At 38.6% G+C, this 21,045-nt stretch overlaps 1 protein-coding gene across 1 annotated transcript in view; it reads right to left on the bottom strand.

The window, feature by feature from the left end:
* Positions 1-19,959, bottom strand: part of IRF2 (interferon regulatory factor 2) — a 182,905-nt gene extending 162,946 nt beyond the window's left edge. Inside the window, exons 1-2 of the mRNA XM_078149045.1 lie at positions 19,842-19,959; positions 6,461-6,582 (exon numbers count right to left, since the gene is read on the bottom strand). The gene's annotated coding sequence lies outside the window, so the exon portion shown is untranslated. The remainder of the gene's footprint in view (positions 1-6,460; positions 6,583-19,841) is intronic.
* Between the last annotated feature and the right edge of the window lie 1,086 nt (positions 19,960-21,045).

Genomic DNA, 21,045 nt, shown 5'->3' with positions numbered 1-21,045 from the left:
GATAAGGAGCGAGGTGTTTACTCCTTTCCTGGCCTGTGACCACAAGTATTCCTTTCTGTCCCGTAACTGTGAGGAGGGGTTTCTCTCCACAGCCACTACAAGCTCCATTAAGCCAGTGCTCCTCCTCACCCCAGCACTGCCACCCAGAACACAGGCAAAGCAAGAGATTCCTGCCTGAGCACTGGCAAAGAGATCCCTGCAGTCCCTCTCTGATCAGCCACTGGATTCCCCCTCAGTCTGTGGGCCGGAAGCTCAGGAAGCAGCTGCCCCCTGCCAGGGCCAGGCTCTTGGGGAATGGAGCTGAGACCCCGCCTTCCTCTCTGACCACCGACAGAAACAGACATTTCCCACTGACCTTCTAAGTTGTCTTTGGCATTTGTGGATTGAGGAGTCTGGAAACCTCCACAGCTGCCCGTGATTCAGTCCTCTGAGGCCTGCTCCAGGTTTTCTGCAGCCTGCGAGCCCACACTGCGCTGCGCTCTCAGCCCTGCACGATACACCTTTCTAATCAATCATCCAGGTTGTCTTGGGCTGGAAATTTGTTTCACTCTGTCTTTTTGTAGGTTCTGCTGCTTCAGAATTTGTTTAGAGCCATTTTTTATGAGTATTTGGAGGGGTTTGGGGGAGAGCTCAAGCAAGTCACTGCTTTCACTCCGCCATCTTGGCTCTGCCCCCCCGGTCTTCATGAATTTTAGCCAAAAATAATAATCTTTTGAAAACATTTCCAATCATGGTTAGGATGGTCCTTTGACAGGCCATCCTTGACACCTTTCCAATAGAACAGGCACTGCTAAATCTTGTGTTCCTATGGCCTAGTTTTCAGGAACCCAGAGTACGCTCCATGTCATAATGAGGCAACAGAAAAGGACTTTTCCTGTACGATGTAGAGGTGATTAATAAAACAATTTAGTCAAGTTGTAAACATTTAAAGGTTGAGGGAGCTAAGTGTGATAACAATCATTGACTAAGAAAACCTGCCCAGACAACTGCTCTAAAAATGAAAGCTGTAACTAGAGCAAACAAAAGACATGAAATTTTAGTAACTAATCCCATGTTTGCTTTTTATTTATCAAATGTCACTTTGTAAGAAAACACTTCTTTTGTTATTTTTATTCATCATAAACTTCAATTTGTAATGAATATAATAGTCATTTTTTTAATCTGTTCAATAGTGGCTGGCCTCCAAGTGATTAATTTTTGTGGTCACACTAACTTATAAAGGCTGTCTATTGAGACTGAAAGGGGTTACCTTCTGTATCAGCAAATGGAGTACCCACAATGATTAAATCATCTATCCTTCAAAGGATCAAAGTTAATAGTGTAAGTAATGATGTTTGGTGACCATGTTTTCAAAACCAAAAATTGGGACACATGGCTTAACAAATGCTGCTCCATTTGCAAAACTTTATTAAAAGCACGCTTTGTTTCCTTGAAATTGAAAAGTCCAGGAAAATGAGACATGTGGTTGCTATATTCACATATAACTACCAGTGGTAGTAATACTAATTCATTCTTAGAATTCGAACATATGGGTATGAAATGTAATATATCTCATACAGTTGCAGCAGATTTGGGTTTTTTTCTATATTTTCTTCTGTCTCTTATTTTTGTTAACAATATCAGCTTTTTCTTGCTCAGTTCTCAGTGACTTTTAAATCATGGTGAAAGAGACAGTGGGTAAGGGAAAGAATATATAATGTGAAAGATCTGGGTTTAGATTTAGACTCAGCTATTTAATACCAATGTGACTTTAGGAAATTCACTAACTTACTCTGGAACTCAGTTTCCTCATTCATAAATTGGTCCTCATTTAGAATACATCATCTCTAAAATACCATCCAACTCTGATCCTATAAACTCCTGTTGTCCTTTTTCAGTTGTGTCTGACTCTTTGTGACACTCTATCTATCATGCCACCCAGCTGCCCATAAGCCCCTATTATTGTAACTTAAGATGAAGGTCTAAATTCTTTCATTTAGTCTTAGATAATTATAGTAAATATTTTTCAAAATAAGTTCTAAACACTTATTGCTAATTGTCTGCCTCACAAAGTAATGAGTTCCCCATTAAGGAAGGTGTTCAAGTGGCATCTTCTTGATTGCTTGTCCAGAAAGACAATACCCCTGAATTATGCTTTAGATAGGAGTTAGACAAATGACCACAATGCCACACTTGCCTATCTTATAAAGAGATATGTTCATATATATATATACACATATTTTGGGGGGGTCTGTACCTGTTATTCTGTTGGTATAGGAAATTCCTTTTCCCAATGTATATCAGCAACTGTTGTACAATTTAGAAAGCCCTGTTGTTGTTAATTGGTTTCAAGTGTCTCCCACATTCCGTGACCGCATTTGGGGTTTTCTTGGCAAAGATACTGGAGTAGTTTGCCATTTCCTTCTCCAGCTCATTTTACAGATGAGGAAACTGAGGCAAACAGGGTAAATGACTTGCCCAGGATCACACAGCTAGGAAGTATCTGAGGCCAGATTTGAACTCAGGGAGATGAGATGAGTCTTCCTGATTCCAGGCCTGGCACTCTATTCACTGCACCCCCCTAACTGAAAGCACTGAGGTTAAGTGCTTGTCCAGGATCACAAGGCTAGCATGCTACAGAGAGCATGAACTGAGTCCTTCTGACTCTAAGGCCAGCTCTCTATCAGTTATCATCAATATGTATTTGTTGAGTGCCTACTACGTGCCAAACACCAGGGTTATAAAGGCAAGAAAGATAGTCCCTGCCTATGTGATAACAACACAAAATAGATACAAAGTAACTTCAAGGACAGCTAGGTGGCCACCATGGTGCATAGAGTGCTGGGCCTATAGTCAGGAAGACTCATCTTTCAGAGTTCAAATCCAGCCTCAGACACTTAGTAGCTGTGTGACCCTGGGCAAGTCACTTAACTCTGTTTACCTCAGTTTCCTCCTCTGAAAAATGAGCTGGAGAAGGAAATGACAAACTACTCCAGTAACTTTGCCAAGAAAATCCCAAATAGGATCATGAAGAGTCAGCCATGACTGAAACACCTGAACAACAAAGTTTCAGGGGACATTAAAAACTAGGGAGGAGAAGGTGGGATTAAGAATGGCCTCTTTTAGAAGTTGAGGTGAGCCTTGGAGGAAGCTATGAATTCATTCTAAGACAGAGGCAGAAGTAGCAAAGTATATGCCAGGCCTAAGGAACAGCCTTGCTAAGGCACAGACAACAAATGGGTGCCGGGTATGGGCAACCGCAAGTTAGCCAATCTGGCTGGAATACAGACCAAACCTAGTGTTTTGGGTTGAGCCTCACTCAGGGCAGTCCTCTAGTAGGGTCGGCTCAAAATTGGGATAAACCAAGACACTGGTAGGTGATTCAACAGTCAACAAAAAGAGATTTTTGGTATATCATGAAATAATGACAGAATTTTAGCACGGGGAAATGCCCCAGAACTCATCTAATCCAACCACATTAAAGTCGAAGAAATTGAGCCCTGGAGGGCTTAAGTGACTTGCTCCAGGTAATTAATGGCAGAGTGAGGACTGCTTCCTGACTCCTAGCTATGTGTTCTTAATACTACTGTGATCTGACTAAGGCAATTCCCCGAGTTTGACTAAGATGGTCTTAGTCAAATGGGTTTTTGACTACTCATTTCAGGTGGGCACATGTTCAGAGACTGCCTCATTAAAGGTTGCTGTTAGCCTTGAGTGTTCCTTCTCACTGGAGAAGTCTATCAGTGCCCTATGCCCTCAATGAATTAAATTAGCGGTTCAATTTGATAGGCCATTTTCTCACCATCTTTCACATTTTATCCATAACATTTTCAAGACAAAGGAGAAATTTATTGTAAAATGTAATGTGTTGTCACCATTACTGTCTGGCAGACAGAAAATCTTAAATCCCAGAACAGCTTATTGTGAGATGGTGAGCTGAAAGTGACCTTGGAGATCAGCTAGTCCAGCATGGCCTTGCCACTTACAAGTAATTTATTGAGATGTTTGAACCTCATCCAGTAAGCAATGGGATGCTGATGTGGGTTCTTGAGCAGAGGAATGACATTATTAAGGTGGTGTTCAGATAAAACTAACCTGGCAGTGGTATATAGGATGGATTGGACAAGGGAGAGACTGGAATTAGGGAGTCTAGCTTAAGAGGATTTTATCCTTGGACAATAAATTTAACCTATTGGCCTCAGTTTCTTCATCTGTAAAATGAGGAGTTGAACAAAAGTTATCTTCCAGTTCTATATAGTACTCCAGTTCTATATTCTATTCTATATGGTATGATGCATTCCAAACACAAAATGTGCCTGTTGTCCCTTGGGTCCTGCTTAATGCTAATAACCTCATTCAAGATAAAAGGACTTTGGAGGTTATCTAGTCCAACTCACTAATTTTACAGATCAATCAGTTAATAAGCATTTATTAAGCACCTTGGGTGCAGCTATGCGACACAGTGGATAGAGCTCAGGGCTCAGTTCAAATCTGGCCTCAGATGCTTCCTAGCTGTGTGACCCTGGGCAAGTCACTTCACCCTGTTTGCCTTGGTTTCCTTATCTGTAAAATGAGCCGGAGAAGGAAATGGCAAACCACTCCAGTACCTTTTCCAAGAAAACTCTAAATGAGGTCATAAAGAGTTGGTCATGACTGAAATGACTGAACAACAACAAAGTGCCTACTATGTGTCAGGCATTGTGCTAAGAGCTGAGAATAGAAAGAAACGCAAAAAAGACAGTCTTGTATATAGCTCTTGAGGAGCTCACAGTCTAAAGGGAGAAACAACACGCAAACAGCTATATACAAACAACAAGCTATATACAAATAAGCTATATACAGGATATATAGATAATCAACACAGCAAAGAATTAGAATTAAGATGAAGATGAGCAAACTGATGGTCAGGAGACTTTTCCAAGATCACAGGGCAGAAAGCAGCAGAGCTGGGATTTGAATGTAGGTCCTTCAAATGCAAATCCAACCCTTTCTCTACACCACATCATTTCCAAGCCAGTTTCTGAGTCATGTTAGGGGTAACAGATTAAGAGCTGGAAGAGACCTTAGAGATAATTGAGGCCAACTCTTTCATTTGACAGATGAGGAAACTGAGGCCCAGGGAGTTTAATCACTTGCCCAGGGTCATACAGGTAGTAAGTGGCAGAGCCAGGATTCAAACCAAGACCCTCTGAAATCAAATCCAGCATTCTCGCCAATGTACCACATTGCCTTCTTACTGAGCACCAACATGGGCATCATCTGAAATATGAATATACTACTTTAAAATATACTTTACATAGAAATTCCTACCAGAAAGAAGTCTTCCACTTCCCCCTAAAGACAAATACTCCCTTCTACCAGAGTGGTGCCAATGGAGAGAGATCCCACCTGGATGCATATTCAAATGAAATTTATTACCATTCACCAAAAACCTGTTCCACATTCTAATTTCATCATTCCTTTGTTGGCACCACTATTCACCCTGTCTCCCACGTTTGCAAATGTGCAAATGTCCTTGACTCTCCCACCCTTCTCACAGCCAGTTATTAAGTCCTGTTGATTCTATACCTGCACTGTCCCTCTCTCTACATCTCTGTACCCACTGCCACCATCCTGGAATCTAATGAAATAGTAATTGTGAAGTGCTTAGCCCAGTGCCTGGCACACAGTAGGCATGTTATAAATGCTTGTTCCCTTCCCTAAAGAGAATCACCACTCACCCGGACTACCTGTCCAATCTTGTCTAATACTACTCTCTCCCATAGTTTCTACCCTCCAGGTACGTTGAAAGATTCTCTGAGTCACAATGGCCCTAATGAGTGAAGTAATTGTCCCTTAGAACTCTGCCCTGGTTAAGACACACTCAAGTATTATGTCAGTTCTGAGCACTCCATTTTAGGAAAGACAGAGATGAATGGGAGTGTGTCCAGAAGACAGAGTCCAGGACTCCAGAAATGGAGATCATTCCATCTGATGATTACTTGAAGAAATTAGGCTTTTAACTTGGGGAAAACAAGAGCCTGAGGATGGGGAGGGATAAAATATCAGTCTTCAACAGTCTGACAGTCACTTGGAAGAGGCAGCCAAGTTGTCTTAACGAATAGGGTGTTGGACACGGATTCAGAAAGATTCAAGTCTCTGTCTTTTTTGTGTCCTGGACACTTCTGGCAGTCTGGTGAAGCCTATATGCCCCTTCTTCAAACAATAGTCTTAAATGTATAAAATAAAATGCATGAGATTACGAAGGAAACCAATTACATAGTTACAAAAAAACCCTTTTAGTTCACAGCTGCCAGGGAAAGAACCCCTGAACTTGATGGTGTCTAAGTTTTCTTCCAACTCTTAGATTCAGTGATTCAGTGCAGTTGCCCAATTCAGTGCAGGGCTATGGCCCTGGTTTCTACTCAGACTTTGTTCTCTAAGAAAAAAAGGGCAAATGAGGAATGATAATTCTGAGAAGAGAGAGGAAGAATGCACTTACTCGTCCTTGCCTCTGGGAGACCCGGCTCTGTGGAAGAAGTATGGCGGAGAAGCCCCTGACTAGTCCTACTGTCTGATGACAAGGGCTCCGAAGGGTCCAGGCCAGATAAAGAGGATCCTCTTCTACACGAGGGGCAGAGTAAGGGTGCAAAAAAGAGTGAAAAGAATACTGGATTAGGTATCAGATGACCTGGGATCACATCCCAGATCTGCTATGGAATAGAATAACATTTATTAAACATTGTATCAAGCACTAAAAATAAATATGTAAAAAAAAAAACATAGAAAAATCCCCTTTCCAAGAGCTCACATTGCAACTGGGGAAGACAATGTTATATCTATAGATGATCTGTAGATATATACAGATACGGCATACAGTGTAGATGGAAAGGTCCAGTGGTCCTTAAATGTTTAGGAGCAAGGAAAATTGTGAGGCTCATGGGTTCTTAAGGTGTATTGTTTGCCTGGAGTTCACAATGGAGCTATTATGGGATGGTCCCACAATAATCTGTGGGCTCCACTGTCCACTAGTGACTGGGCAAGTCAATTCACCTGTAAGCCTGTTCCCTCTGCTATAAAATAAGGGAGTTGGACTGACTCGTTTCCAAAGTGCTTTCTTGCTTTAGATGTTATTATGCAGAATTTACAGCTAAGGAGGCCTGAGTTTGAATTCCAACTCTTACACTCACTTCCTCAGTTTCCTTGTCTGTAAAATGAAAGGGTTGGAATAGATTATTTTTAGTACCCACATAGAAGGGTACTTTGAAAGATCATCTGGCTAACATTCATTTTTACAGATAATGAAACTGAGGTCTAGAAAAGTTAAGTAATTTGCCCAACGTCTTCTTGTAACTTTCACAAGAATTCTTTGTGAATATCTGGGCCCTTCCTGGTATCACCCTTCCCTGTTACATTTTTAAGTACCCAAAAAAACTATTTCTGAGGCCCTATTAGTATGAAATTTATGTATACAGACCTTCCTTTATAGCACATGATCTTAACTTTGGGGTTTTTAATTTTGATCTTATAGTCCTTTGACTTATTTGTACTAAGCTAATTCCTTATTTTAAAGGGTTCTGGGGTAATTGCCTGGTTCTATCATATGAAATATATGTGTGTATGTATATGTATATATATATATATGTATATATATGTGTGTGTATATATATATGTGTATGTGTGTGTGTGTGTGTGTGTGTGTGTGTGTATATATATATAATATATATATATTCAATAAAATATCGTGAAGAAGCTCAGTAATCTCAAAACCTATAGGTCAGAAAGACCCTCCAAGAATTTATTATAACACAACAAATGACTTCTTGGGAAAGTGAATTGACAACCATGGGTCAACTCCAAGGAAGCCTGGGCAAGTCTTCAGCATTTTACTCACAAGCTACCTTCATCATTAGGGTTAAGTTGACAAATTTAACTTATTCATTCAAAAGACATTTATTAAAAGCCGTAATGTGTAACTCATTGTACTGGGCAAGAAAGAGACGGAAAATAAAAGTGATTTACATACGTCATCTCACTTGAATCTCATTAACAGTTACTATTACACCCATTTTAAAGATGAGGAAACTGAGACTCAGATAAGGTAAGTCACTTGCTCGTAGTCACAAAGCCAATAAGTATCAGGGGTAGGATTTGAAGCCAGGTCTTCCCAATCTACTATACCATGCTTACAGTTGTTAAGACATACTCAGAAGAATATGAGACCTTTTCAGATCATAATGCAATAAAATTATATTTAATAAAGGACCATAGAAACACAGATTAAAAATTAGCTAGAGAATAAACAACCTAATCTTAAAGAATTGAATGGTTTGAAGACCAAATCATAGAAACAACCAATAATTTTATTAAAGAGAATAATGAGTCAACATACCAAAACCTATGGGATACAGTATAAACAGTAATCAGAGAAAAATTTATATCTCTGAGTGCTTACATTAATAAAATAGAGAAAAAGCAGACCATTGAATGAGGAATACAATGTTAAAAACTTAGGAAAGAACAAATTAAAAATCCCCAACTAAACACCAAATTGGAAATTTTAAATATTAAAAGTGAAATTAATAAAATTGAAAGTAAAAAAATGATTGAACTAATAAATAAAACTAGTAGCTGGTTTTATGGGGAAAAAATAAAATAGATGAACCATTGGTTAATATGATAAAAAAAAAGAAGAAAATCACTAGTATCAAAAATGAAAAGACTGAATATACCGCTAATGAAGATGAAATTAAAGCAACTATTAGCAGTTATTTTGCTCAATTATATGCCAATAAATTTAACACTTTAAGTGAAATGGAAGAATACTTACAAAAATATAAATTGCCTAGATTAACAGAAGAGAAAACAGACCATCTAAATAAACCTATTTTAGAAAGAGAAATTGAACAGACCATAAATGAGCTTCCTAAGAAAAAAGCATCAGGACCAGATAGATTAATAGGTGGTTTCTACCAAGCATTTAAATATCAACAAATTCTGCCTTGAAGTCAAGAGGACTTGAGTTCAAATCTGACCTCAGACACTTACTAGCTGTGTGACCCTGGGAAAGTCACTTTACCCTGATTGCCTCTCCCCCCTTCCCCAATAAATGAAGATCAACTAATTCCAATATTGAATAAATTATCTGGAATAATACACAAAGAAGAAGTCCTGCCAGTCCTCTTATGAGACAAATACGGTGCTCATACCTAAACCAGGAAGAAGAAAAACAGAGAAAGAAAATCATAGACCAATTTCACTAATGGATGTGGATGCGAAAATCCTAAATAAAATACTAGCTAGGAAACTACAACAGTACATCACAAAGATTATACATTGTATTTATACCAGTAATGCAGGGATGGTTTAACATAAAGAAAACTATTAACATACTTGATCATATCAATAACAAAAGTAATAAAAAATCATGTTATTGTAACAATAGATGCAAAAAGCTTTTGACAAAATACAACATTCATTCCTGTGAAAAACACTTCAACGCATAGGTATAAATGGATTTTTCCTTAAATGATAAGAAGCATCTACCTAAAACTATCAGCAAGCATTATCTATAACGGGGATAAGCTAGAAGCCTTCTCAATAAGATCAGGAGTGAAACAAGGATGCCCATTATCACCAGTATTATTCAATACTATACTAGAAATGCTAGTAAAACAATAAGAAAAGAAAAAGAAATCTAAGAAATCAGAATAGACAATGAGGTAATTCAGTTATCTCTTTTTGCAGACAATATGATGACATCCTTAGAAAATGCTAGAGATTCAACTAAAAAGTTGGTTGAAATAATAATTTTAGCAAAGTGGCAGGAGAAAAAAAAACCCACATAAGTCATTAGCATTTCTATATATCACCAACAAAGCCTTACAAGAAGAGATAGTAAGAGTAGCAAGAAGAGATGTAAGATAGAATAATTGTAGACAGTATAAAATACTTGGGAGTATACCTGAGAAGACAAAACCAGGAACTACATGAACATAATTATAAAACATTTTAATACAAATAAAGTCAGATTTAAATAATTAGAGAAATATTAATTACTCATGGATGGACAGAGCCAATATAATAAAATGACAATTCTATCTAGACTAATCTACTTATTCAATGCCATCTCAATTAAATTACCAAAAAATTATTTTATTCAGCTAGAAAAAAATAAAAATAAAATTCATTTGGAAGAACAAAAGGTCAAGAATATCAAAGGAATTAATGAAAAAAATGTAAAAGAAGGAGGTCTAGCAGTACCAGATCTTAAACTAGGCAGTAATTATCAAAACTATCTTGTCCTGGCTAAGAAATTGAAAGGTGGATCAATGGAATAGAGTAGACACACAATACACAGTAATAAATGATCATAGTAATCTTGTGTTTGACAAAGATAAAGATTTAAGCTTTCAGGATAAGAATACACACTATTTGATTAAAAATACTGTTGGGAAAATCAGAAAACAATCTGGAAGAAATTGAGTATAGATCAATATCTTATACCATTTATCAAGATAAAATAAAAATGGATACATAAAGGGAGATATCATAAGAAAACTAGAAGAACAAGGAACACATTACCTTTAAGACTTGTGGATAGAAGAATTTATGAATAAAGAAGAGACAGAGCATTTTGAAATATGAAATGGATAATTCTGATTACATTAAATTTTAAGTTTTAAATAAATATAACTAATGTAGCCAAGATCAGAAGGAAAGCAGAAAATGGAAGGAAAATTTTATAGACAGTTTCTTGAATAAAGGTCTCAAATCTCAAATACATAGAGAATGAGGCAAATTTATAAGAACATGAATCATTCCTTAATTGATGAATGGTCAAATAGAGCAGGCAGTTTTTCAATGAAGAAATCAAAACTGTATAGTGATATAGAAATGCCTTGAATCATTATTGATTAGAGATATCATCTCATACTTATCAGATTGGCTAAAATGACAGAAGGGGAAAATGACAAATATTGAAGGGCATATTGCAAAATTGGGACACTAATACAAGATTGGTGGAACTGTGAACTAATCCAACCATTTTGGAGAGCAATCTGGAATTATACCCAAAAAGTTATAAAAGTATGTATAGCCTTTGACTCAGCAATACCACTATTAGGTCTGTTTCCCAAGGTGATCAGGGAAAAAAGGAAATTAACCTACATGTTCTAAAATATTTATATCAACTTTCTTTGTAGTGGCAAAGAACTGGAAACTGAGGGGATGCCTATCAATGGGGAATGGCTAAACAAGTTGTGGTATACAATTGTGATGGAATACTACTGTTCTATAAGAAATGATGAAGATGAGCTGGTTGATTTTAGAAAAACATGGAAAGATTTCATGAAATAATGAAAAGTGAAATGAGCAGAACCAAGAGAACATTGTATACAGTAACAGCAATATTGTTCCAAGAACAATTATGAACAGCTAAGTTTTGAGTATTACAAATACTCAAATAGACTAAAAGGGACTTATGAAGGAAGATGCTATCTACCTCCAGAGAAAGAACTGATAAATAGAAGTATGTATGGTAAGGTTTTACATATATAAACATGTATTATATGTGTGTTTGTATATGTATATATACACACTGTGTGTGTGTGTGTGTGTGTGTGTGTGTGCCAAATGGTGGCCTTCTCTAATGAGGGGTAGGGAGGGGGGTAGAAAAAAATATAAAAAGTACACAGCAGAGAACAAAAGAAAACTCAGAAGGAAGCATAGAAAAGTAAGTAGTTTTGAAAACAATATGTAGTATTTATTACATAGCTTTTTTTTAAAAAAAAGTAAACTGTGGAGATTCATGGTTTCATATTGAATCCTCCTTTCGTGTTGTGCTGTTGTGCCATATACAAAGAAATTTTTTTTGATCTTTTTGTATTTAAGTTCAAAATGAATAAAAAACTAAAAAACAAAAGAATGTAATGTTTGGAACAGATTTGTGATTTCATCCATGTACTAAACTCCCAGTGAGGAAAATCTCTGCATAGGTGCCAGTCTGTACCACCCCTGCAATAATCTTACTGAGTTACCTAGAGCAGTGAGATGTTAAGCGACCTTCCCAGGTTCAACAGCTGATATGTTTCAGAAGCAGGGATCTTCCTGACTTCAAGATCAACTTTCTACCCACCACAACCACAATGATTTATTTTTCTTTTTTTCAGCCAGAGACAAGTTTTATTAAAAGATGCGCCATACTGTCCAGACTCTTAAGGAATCTGAATATGTGTGAGCCCTTGGCTAGACTTTTAAAGAATCTGAGCCCACAATGCCTTTTCTTACGGGCAAGAAACTGTGTCCTCTATTTTTTTTTTCAGGAAATAGGTAATCAATATTTGTTTGAACTCTCTCTTGATATTGGTTTATTCTGTTGTTTTCATTCATCTATAGTATAACTGCCTTTCATGTAATGCAATATAATTTTGATACATATTTGAATGTGCCAAGTACATAAGCAAAGTCCATCAAAAAAAGTCTAGAAGTTCAAATGAGGGCAAGATCACTACTGTGTGGGTCTATAAAAGCAGGCTTCAGTGAAGCAAGTAGATGGATAGGCTCAGAGGATAAAGACCTGAGTCTAGAGTCAGAAAGTCCTTAGTTCAAAATTTGCATTCAGATAATTACTAGCCATGTGACCTTGGGCAAGTCATTTAACTTCTATTTGCCTCGGCTTCCTCCATTGTAAAATGTGGATAATAGTGCCTTACCTGCTTCACAGGGTTGTGAGGATCAAATGATATACGTAAAGAGCTTAGCACAGTGCCTGGCACACAATAGGCACTGTACTAAAGCTACTACCATTATTATTGTTATTATTATAGAAAGCATCATTTGAGCTTCACAGAGCAGGTGACCTCAGAAAGATGGGTAGAATTTCAATAGGTAAAGATGTCATTCCTGAGAATACTATTAAATTTCCCAAACACTGGGACAAAGACTAAAAATAAAATTAAGGCAATATCCAAATGTTTGTTGTTATAACCAGGGTGTCTCCAAAGCCTTAGTTCAGTTTTAAAACTAAAGTTTGAAACTACACTAAAGCTTTTGGACACCCTAGATATGAAACACTGGGCTACCTATTAAAAATTTCATCTAGATGTTTGTATAGGTGCAGCTGTTTGCCCCCATCTTGTGTTTACTACCAAAAAGCAATTCAGTGCGGACACTGAAAACCAGCCCACATCAGTTTAAGCACTACTAGAACCATAGCCATGTATTTGTACCAACCCATGCATGGCAGGCCCTCTTTGCTTCATTCACAATTTTGTACTTTAGGCTGACATTTTAGTAGAGGGTTCTGTGATCTCACAGGGGGAGGGGGAGGAGGTACTTCCTCTTTTCAGTGCAGATCTCATGCCTGTCTTGCCTTCTCATCCTGTGTGGTTTTTGTCTGTTTTTGGTCAATTTTCTCTAAAGCAGCTACTCAACACATGGGAGGCCTACATGTGGTCCTTCTGTTATTATTTTGTGGATTCTGGTACAATAGTCACACTGTTTGTTATCCCTCTCACCGTATGGCCAGTCTACCTCCTTATCTGACTGCACTTATCACTAAAGACAGTCTTTTATACTACTTCTCATATTCAACTTACCTTCCATAACATGCCCAGTTTTTATTTCCCATTCAATCTGGGGTCTAGTTAATTGTCCACCTACAACACCTCTCTGCTCCAGTAACTTAAGATTCCAGCCTTGGGTGGGTCTGCCAAAACCTACCCATGTAACCCCTAATAAAGTCATTTCCCTATCCTGGGATTTACTTTCTCATTTGTAAAATGAACAGGTTGGACTAGATCAGGATTTGTTATCCTAAGGTCCATGAACTCAATTTTGAAGAATATTTTTATCACTGCATTCCAATAAAATTGGTTTCCTTTGTAACCATCTGGATTTTATTTTAGGTGGCACAGTGGATAGAGGGTTGTTCATAGAGTCAGGAAGACCTGAATTCAAATCCAACTTAATAGCTGTGTGTCCCTGGCAAGTCACTTGACCTATTTACCTCAGCTTCCCCATCTATAAAATGGAGGTAATAATAGCACCTACCTCCCAGGACTGTTATTACGGTAAAATGAGATATTTATAAAATGCTTCACAAATGTAAAACACTATCAAGTGCTAGCTCCCATCATCATAATTATTAGTTATTAGTTTATTCATTTAAATCCGAGAAGGGGCGCATAGGCTTCACAAGATGGCCAAAGGTGTCCGTGACACCAAACATGTTAAGAACCCCTGGCCCAGATGATCTCTCAGGTCCCTTTTTTTTTTTAGGCAATTGGGGCTAAGTGACTTGCGCAAGGTCACACAGCTAGTAAGTGTCAAGTGTTTGGTCTCAGGCTGGATTTGAACTCAGGTCCTCCTGACTTCAGGGCCGGTGCTCTATCCATTGCACCATCTAGCTGCCCCCTCAGGTCCCTTTTCATACTATCCATTGGATTTGTCAATCAGTCAATCAATAAACATTTATTAGATACCTACTATTCACCAGTCACTTTGGTGTCTTCCTACATGTTTTAACCTGGGCAAGACATGTTTTTCATCTACTGTTTTCCCAGTGTGAACTGTTAAGCCTATCTCTTTTAAACAACTCCACATATCATGGAGGCCATTCCGTGTTCCAGAGCTAGACATGAGCATCATGATTTACCAAAACACACAGACAAATGAAACAACAGAGTCTGTACTCGTTAATGACTACACTGATATTCATATTCCAATTCAATTCCAAAAGCATCTATTGAGCTCTTGCTGTGGGGAGACAATGGAGGAGGGAGAGAGGAGGGGAGAGAGGCAGAAAAGACTCAATGATTATACTAGATCCTTGTTTAGAGATAGATGAAATCAACATCTTTATGGGTGAGGAAATTAAGGCCAAGAGAAGTCACACAGTTTGTGGTATAGAGGAAGAATTCCAATGCAGGTCTATTAATTACATTATTTTGATCCATATCCAGAGCTTTTTCTACTACAACCCAAAATAAGATCTATACACGTAAAGCTATTAGAAAACAATTCCAGGACAGCATAAAAGAAGGAAGGAATGAGATTATAGATGTTATAGACATAAATATACATATGTGTGTATATATTATATATATGAGATATATATAGATATATATATAGATATATATAGATATATATAGATATATATAGATATATATATATACACACACATGCATATACACACACACAAACATAAGTGCCAAAGGTTTCCTAAAATTATTTCTTACCAAAGACAAACCCCAAGAGCTGCGGTGCTTAATTATTTAGGTGGCTCGCTAAGTTATACCGTTTGCAACAGGAAGCAAAGAAATGAAGCCAAGCAGTGTCAATAATTCAGCACTTCACACTTCAAAAGGTCTATAATGCCATCAATATGTGCCCTCCTTTCACTGCAGCAGATCAGACTTCTCATGCCTTACAAAATGGCATCGTGAGTTGCTGTTTTCATCTGCTCAACACACGTGCTCTCCCAGAGATGAGCTATCTGAATCCAACTAAGGTTGTCCTCTGATAACAGATATACAAGATCATTAGAGATTTAGACCTAGAAGGGACTTTAAAAACTTAATGAGCCCCATCCCCTCGCTTTACAGATGAGGAAATGAGACCTCTGGTCATTTGCCCAGTGTTACACAACTAATAAGCGTCTAAGGTGGGATTTGAACTCAGTTCTTCCTTCATTTCTGTTCATCCTTCCCTTCCAAGAGGAACAATGATGTCACGAGGGCGATGTCTTAACTTGCATATGAATTGGATTTAAGTGAGACTAAGTTGCACAAAGCCATCATCCTCACTCACTCTTCCAGAGATATCAAAGTCCAATGGCAAGACAAAAGTCAGGGCAACTGGTGATAGCCTGAGATGCGGTGGAAGACCTTGGCTTCTTTGATGTCTAACCAAGCTCTAAGCGCTGCACAGCACCTGCTTCAGCTGCTTTCATGGTCATTGGAACAAATTGTTCTCACCTACCCATTCTGCCTGGGGAAAAGTTTTCATATGCTTGGGGTAGACTCACCAACAGGCTTGCCATCTTTCTGTTACCCCCAACTTGGTTTAGGCTGTCTGCTGAGAAGATTTTACCAGATAATATAGCAGCTGTGCATGCTTCTTGGAGCCACAGGTGAGAGTTAAGTGCCAGGGAAACACCAAAGGTGGATGTGCAGCCTTGAAAAGGGCTGCACAAGTCCTCACAGCAGAGGAGCTAGTCCTCCCTGAACCCTCCATACACCCCTCAGGTCCTCCTAAATTCCAAATTCATTGGCTAGATGTTAGTAAGTGTATATCCAAAGTCTGTCCATTTTGGTAGGACCTGCCAGAGCTTACATTCTGCTGGCATAGCCTCTGGGAAATGAAACTCCAGGCCACAATGAAGCCTTAGAGCAGAACTCAGTGGAGGATATGATAATAAACACTGATAAACAAATACGCCATTTCCACTTTCCAAATACTTAAAACAAAACAAACTTCTGAATTCTGAATTATTTAGGACCCCTCCCTTCACACCTACTATCCCACTGGAAATTGCTGAGGACTCACCTAACCAGTTTCTTCTGTGGGTCATCAACCCCTCAACATCTGAGCTAGAATCTGAAGGGTAAGAACTGATGCTGGCAAACTTTCTAAATCCTTTCAAGCTGTGTTATGCATCAGTAGAGAGAACCAGTCTTAGAATTCAGAGCAACAGCATGGCATTGTGGAAGTGGGACAGGGCTAAGGAAGAGAAGTCAGGATCTTGGTTACAATCCCAGTTTTACCACTTTCTGCCTGTGTGACCTTGGGTAAATCCTTTCATCTCTCTAAGTCTCAGTTTTCTTACCTGCAAACACTGAGGTCCTTTACAATTCTACTGTCTACCATTTTATGAATTCTAGTTAGAATGGCCTAGTTTAAGACTAAGACTTCTAGGATTATAGATAAATCCCTTACTTAGAAGCAGATGATCTCTTAAATTCCATCTCAATCCTATGATTCTATAATTATAAAATTTCAGGGATGTGGAAGGGCTAGAAAGTTACAGAGGATCTTCTTTACTGGAATGTTTCAAAACTTGAACAAGTGTGGAAATGAACCAAATAGAAAGCTACGAAGTAGATATTTGGCAACAAAACCTTGGGCAAGTCTTTTCAAGTCACTTTGCAAATCTTAAAGTGCTATTTAATGCTAGCTAGTATTATGCTTATTATTATTATTACATTTCATTTAATACAGAAGCAATTCCTATCATATTGAAGGATGGGATTCAAATGGATAAATTCTCAAGTTCCCCCTTAAACATTTCAAATTTCTTTCTCCATCATACCTCCAACTCTGTAATACCCTCCCTATACCAGTGACTCCAAATATCCCCTAATGCCACTGTACAAAGAGTACGATAAATTTTTTTTAAAAGGAGCAATTTGCAGTCCTGAATAGAGTGCTGAAGAGATTGAATTTGACATACATTTATGGAAAGAATATGGAAAAAATTATGCATTTTTTCCAAACACACATGGAACATTTATAAAAACTGATAATGCTGTAAGATACAAACAAGTGACAAAAGGCAGAAAAGTTAAATATCATATTATCAGATAGTAGGGATCGTATCTATGATTTCATTGGTGAGGAAACGCCTCTTTGCCACTGCAGGCTGGTAGCTTTTCTACATTTTAGAGAACTCACTAGAACAAATAAGTGACTTCTCAGGATCACATAGTCTGTATATGTCAGAGACAGGACCTGAACCTAGGTCTTCCTGGTTATGCTAATTCTCTATCCACTATATACCAAAGCCTTTCGTATCAGTTAAAAAAAGAATAAAAATTTATTAATAAGAGAAAAAGAGCCAAAAGATGCAGGCTTAGGTACACACTAAAATTATGTTAAGTAAAGGTTTACTTACAGATCAAATCACAGAAAAAATTTTAAAATCATAAAGATATCGATAAAATACATAACATTTATAGAACATAGCCATAGTAGTACTGAGAGGCTATTTTAAATCATTGAACAATTATGTTAATACTCACATACTATATGTACCAGGATGTATATTCATAAGTTAATTTTATCCTTCACAGAATTTTTAAAATATACACCATGAAATTTTTTTAATAAAGGTGACATTCTTTCAAGAATATAAACATGGCCCTAATTCCCAACATAATAAAACTACAGCAAAGAAAACTAAAGACCACTATCATTAATATCTGTAAAATTATGAAAATACTGGAAAATAAAGTATAAGAGCGTATATTATTATGATTAAATAGAATTTATATCAGAAGTGCAAGTATATTTTATTAGAAAATTTTATAATGACATCAGTACTAAACATGAAAACAATGTGATTTTATAAACAGAAAAAGCCTAAGGTATTTCATCCATTAATATAAAAGAATTTTTCATTCATGAGATTTTTAAAGCATTTATTTGACTTCTAAAGCTAGCAGTATATGTGATGACAAATATTAGAAGTTCTCCAACTATGAACAGGGTTAAAGCAAAGCTATCTACTTGCACAATCATTAAATCAGTTTTATACATTTTAGACATAATTTTTTAAAAATTAAACGAACAAGTATAGACAAGGAAGGTTGAAATATCTATTATTTTGGAGCTACAGAGGCAGCTAGGTGGTACAATGAATAGAGTGCTGGTTTAAGAGTTACAAAAATCTAAGTTCAAATTCTGCCTCAGACACTGATGGGGGGGGTGACAATGGACAAGTCACTTATTTTCCTTACCCTGTTTCTTCATCTGTAAAATAGAAATAATAATAGCATCTATATTGCAGAGCAACTGTGAGATTCAAATGAATATTATTACATATATACAATATATAATAGATTTGTAATATATTCATAATATATTAGCATACATGGTCATTTATATATGCTCTTCAAGCTCTTTGCAAAACACTTTACATCTATTCTCATCTGAAAATCATAATTCTGCAAGGTAAATGCTGTTACTGTCCATATTTTACAGATATTACTTGATATTAAAATATATTTACATATAATGTCACATACATGAAATAAGGTTATACAAATAACCTTAAAGAGTTATAAATGTCAAGTATTTTTCTTCTTATATACAGATGATATGGTTATTTTGAAAACCAGAGAGGGAAAAAAAGAACACCAAAGACAGAAAAAAAGAGAAAACCAAAGGAGGAAAGGAAGGAAAAGAAAACTGAAGAAAACAAAAAGAGGAAAAGGAAAAGAGGAGAGGGGAGATAACAAAGGGAAGGAGGAAAGAAGGGAAAATCCCATCCTTAACCCACTTACTTTTCTGGCCCCCCCAACCCGGCGACGAGTCCATCTTCTGCACACCCCCCATCCCTAGGATGAGCACATCCTTTTCATCCCTCCCTCCTCCCATCCTTCTGATGAGCTCATCCTCTTCTAGCCCCAATTCCTCTGATGTGCCAACCCTCCCCCATACCTCTGATGAGCTCATTCACTTCTGGCACAGCATCCCTGTCATGGGCCCATCCTTTTCTGACCCTGCATCCCTGTGATGAGCCCATCTTTTTCTTCCCCACCCCTGTCCCTCTGATGCGCTCATCCTTTGCTAGGCCCCATCCAGCTAATGACATTCTAGCCCCTTCCCAACCACTTCTGCTCCCCCATCCCAGATCTGAGTCTCTTTTCCTTCTCGTCCCTATCTCAGGGTGAGCGCATCCTCTTCCACACCCCACCCCCTCGATGAGCTCATCCCTTCTCCCCTCCCCCCATCCCAGGTCTGGGTCCGTCCTCTTCCGCTCCCTTCCCCCACGTCCCCCCTCCTCTCCGGGGTCCCTTTCTCGCGGTAGAGAGATCACGCAACCCCGCCATCAAGGACCTCAGCCCCGGGTACTGCCCACGTTCATCCCGGCCCGGGCTCACCAGCGTGCCGAGGGCGAAGGCGCCACAGCACGCGGGGCCAGCCGAGGGCCCAGGAGGCGGGAGCAATTGCTCTCTCTCGGGGAGCCGCCCAAGCTCCCCTTCCGGCTGGCCCCCGTGCCCGCTTGAGAGCGTGCGAATGTGCGCGTGCGTGCGCTCCGGCGGCCTTCGTGCGTGAGGGCGCGCTACGCAGCGTGCGCGCGCAGCCCCCCAAGGGGCCGTGGCCGGCGCTGCGGCCGGAGCGGCCGGCGCTGGAGGCCAGGCGCCTTTGCCGTCCCTGGAGCCCGGGGTGGGGGGGGGAGGGGCGCCTCGCGCAGGGCCGGATCCCGCAAACGGGGTTTGAACCGAATAGTGTGGATTCCGGATTCCTCCTTTTCCTTGACCGATGGAGTCACCAGTAGTTTGGACTTAGAAAGAAAAACGTCCTTTTTATTTCTTTTCTTATATGTTCTGTTCATAACATTCCTGTTATGCACGTGACAGCAGACTTCCCCTATCACCCCTGTGGCCACCCTAAAATGAGCTTTTGTTGCAGGGAGAATCTCAGCATCATTAAAGGTACTGACTTCGCAAATGAAGTCTGGTCCCCTGGAGTCTTCCTGTTGAACCCTGGGCTTGGTTCATTAGACAGAGAGAGGGGCACAGGAAGAGATAGACACTTGCATTGCATATGCATAGATATGTAAATTTAAGTATTTGTTAGATTGTATATTTGTTATATATTTATATATCTACCAAATATTCATATATTGAGGTTAGTGTATGTATGTATATATACATGCATGTATGCACACATACATGTGTATGCGTGGGTGGATGTGTACAGTTGTGTCTAACTCTTCATGACGCCATGGACCATACTATCCATATGCATATACTGGAGTGGTTTGCCATTTCCTGCTCCAGTGGATGAAGGCAAACAGAGGCTAAGTAACTTGACAGGGTCACTCAATATGTGTCTAAAGGCAAATATGAACTTGAGTCTTCCTGACCTCCTAGCCCAGCCCGCCATTTAGCTGCTTCTAGTATGTGTGTGCATGCATGCGTGCATGCGAATGTGTGTATATATACATATATATGTACACACATACCATATATTTACATTTATATATTTAAATGCATAGGAGACATGTAGGTATCTACATAGCTGTGCATATCTATGTATACTTATATATGCATATAAAAGAGAATGGGGTTTTTAGAAGCT

This window comes from Phascolarctos cinereus, unplaced genomic scaffold, assembly GCF_003287225.1.
Source record: "Phascolarctos cinereus isolate Bilbo 61053 unplaced genomic scaffold, phaCin_HiC Scaffold_9;HRSCAF=440, whole genome shotgun sequence".
NCBI lineage: Eukaryota > Metazoa > Chordata > Mammalia > Diprotodontia > Phascolarctidae > Phascolarctos > Phascolarctos cinereus.
This window is presented reverse-complemented; position numbering and strand designations above follow the sequence as displayed.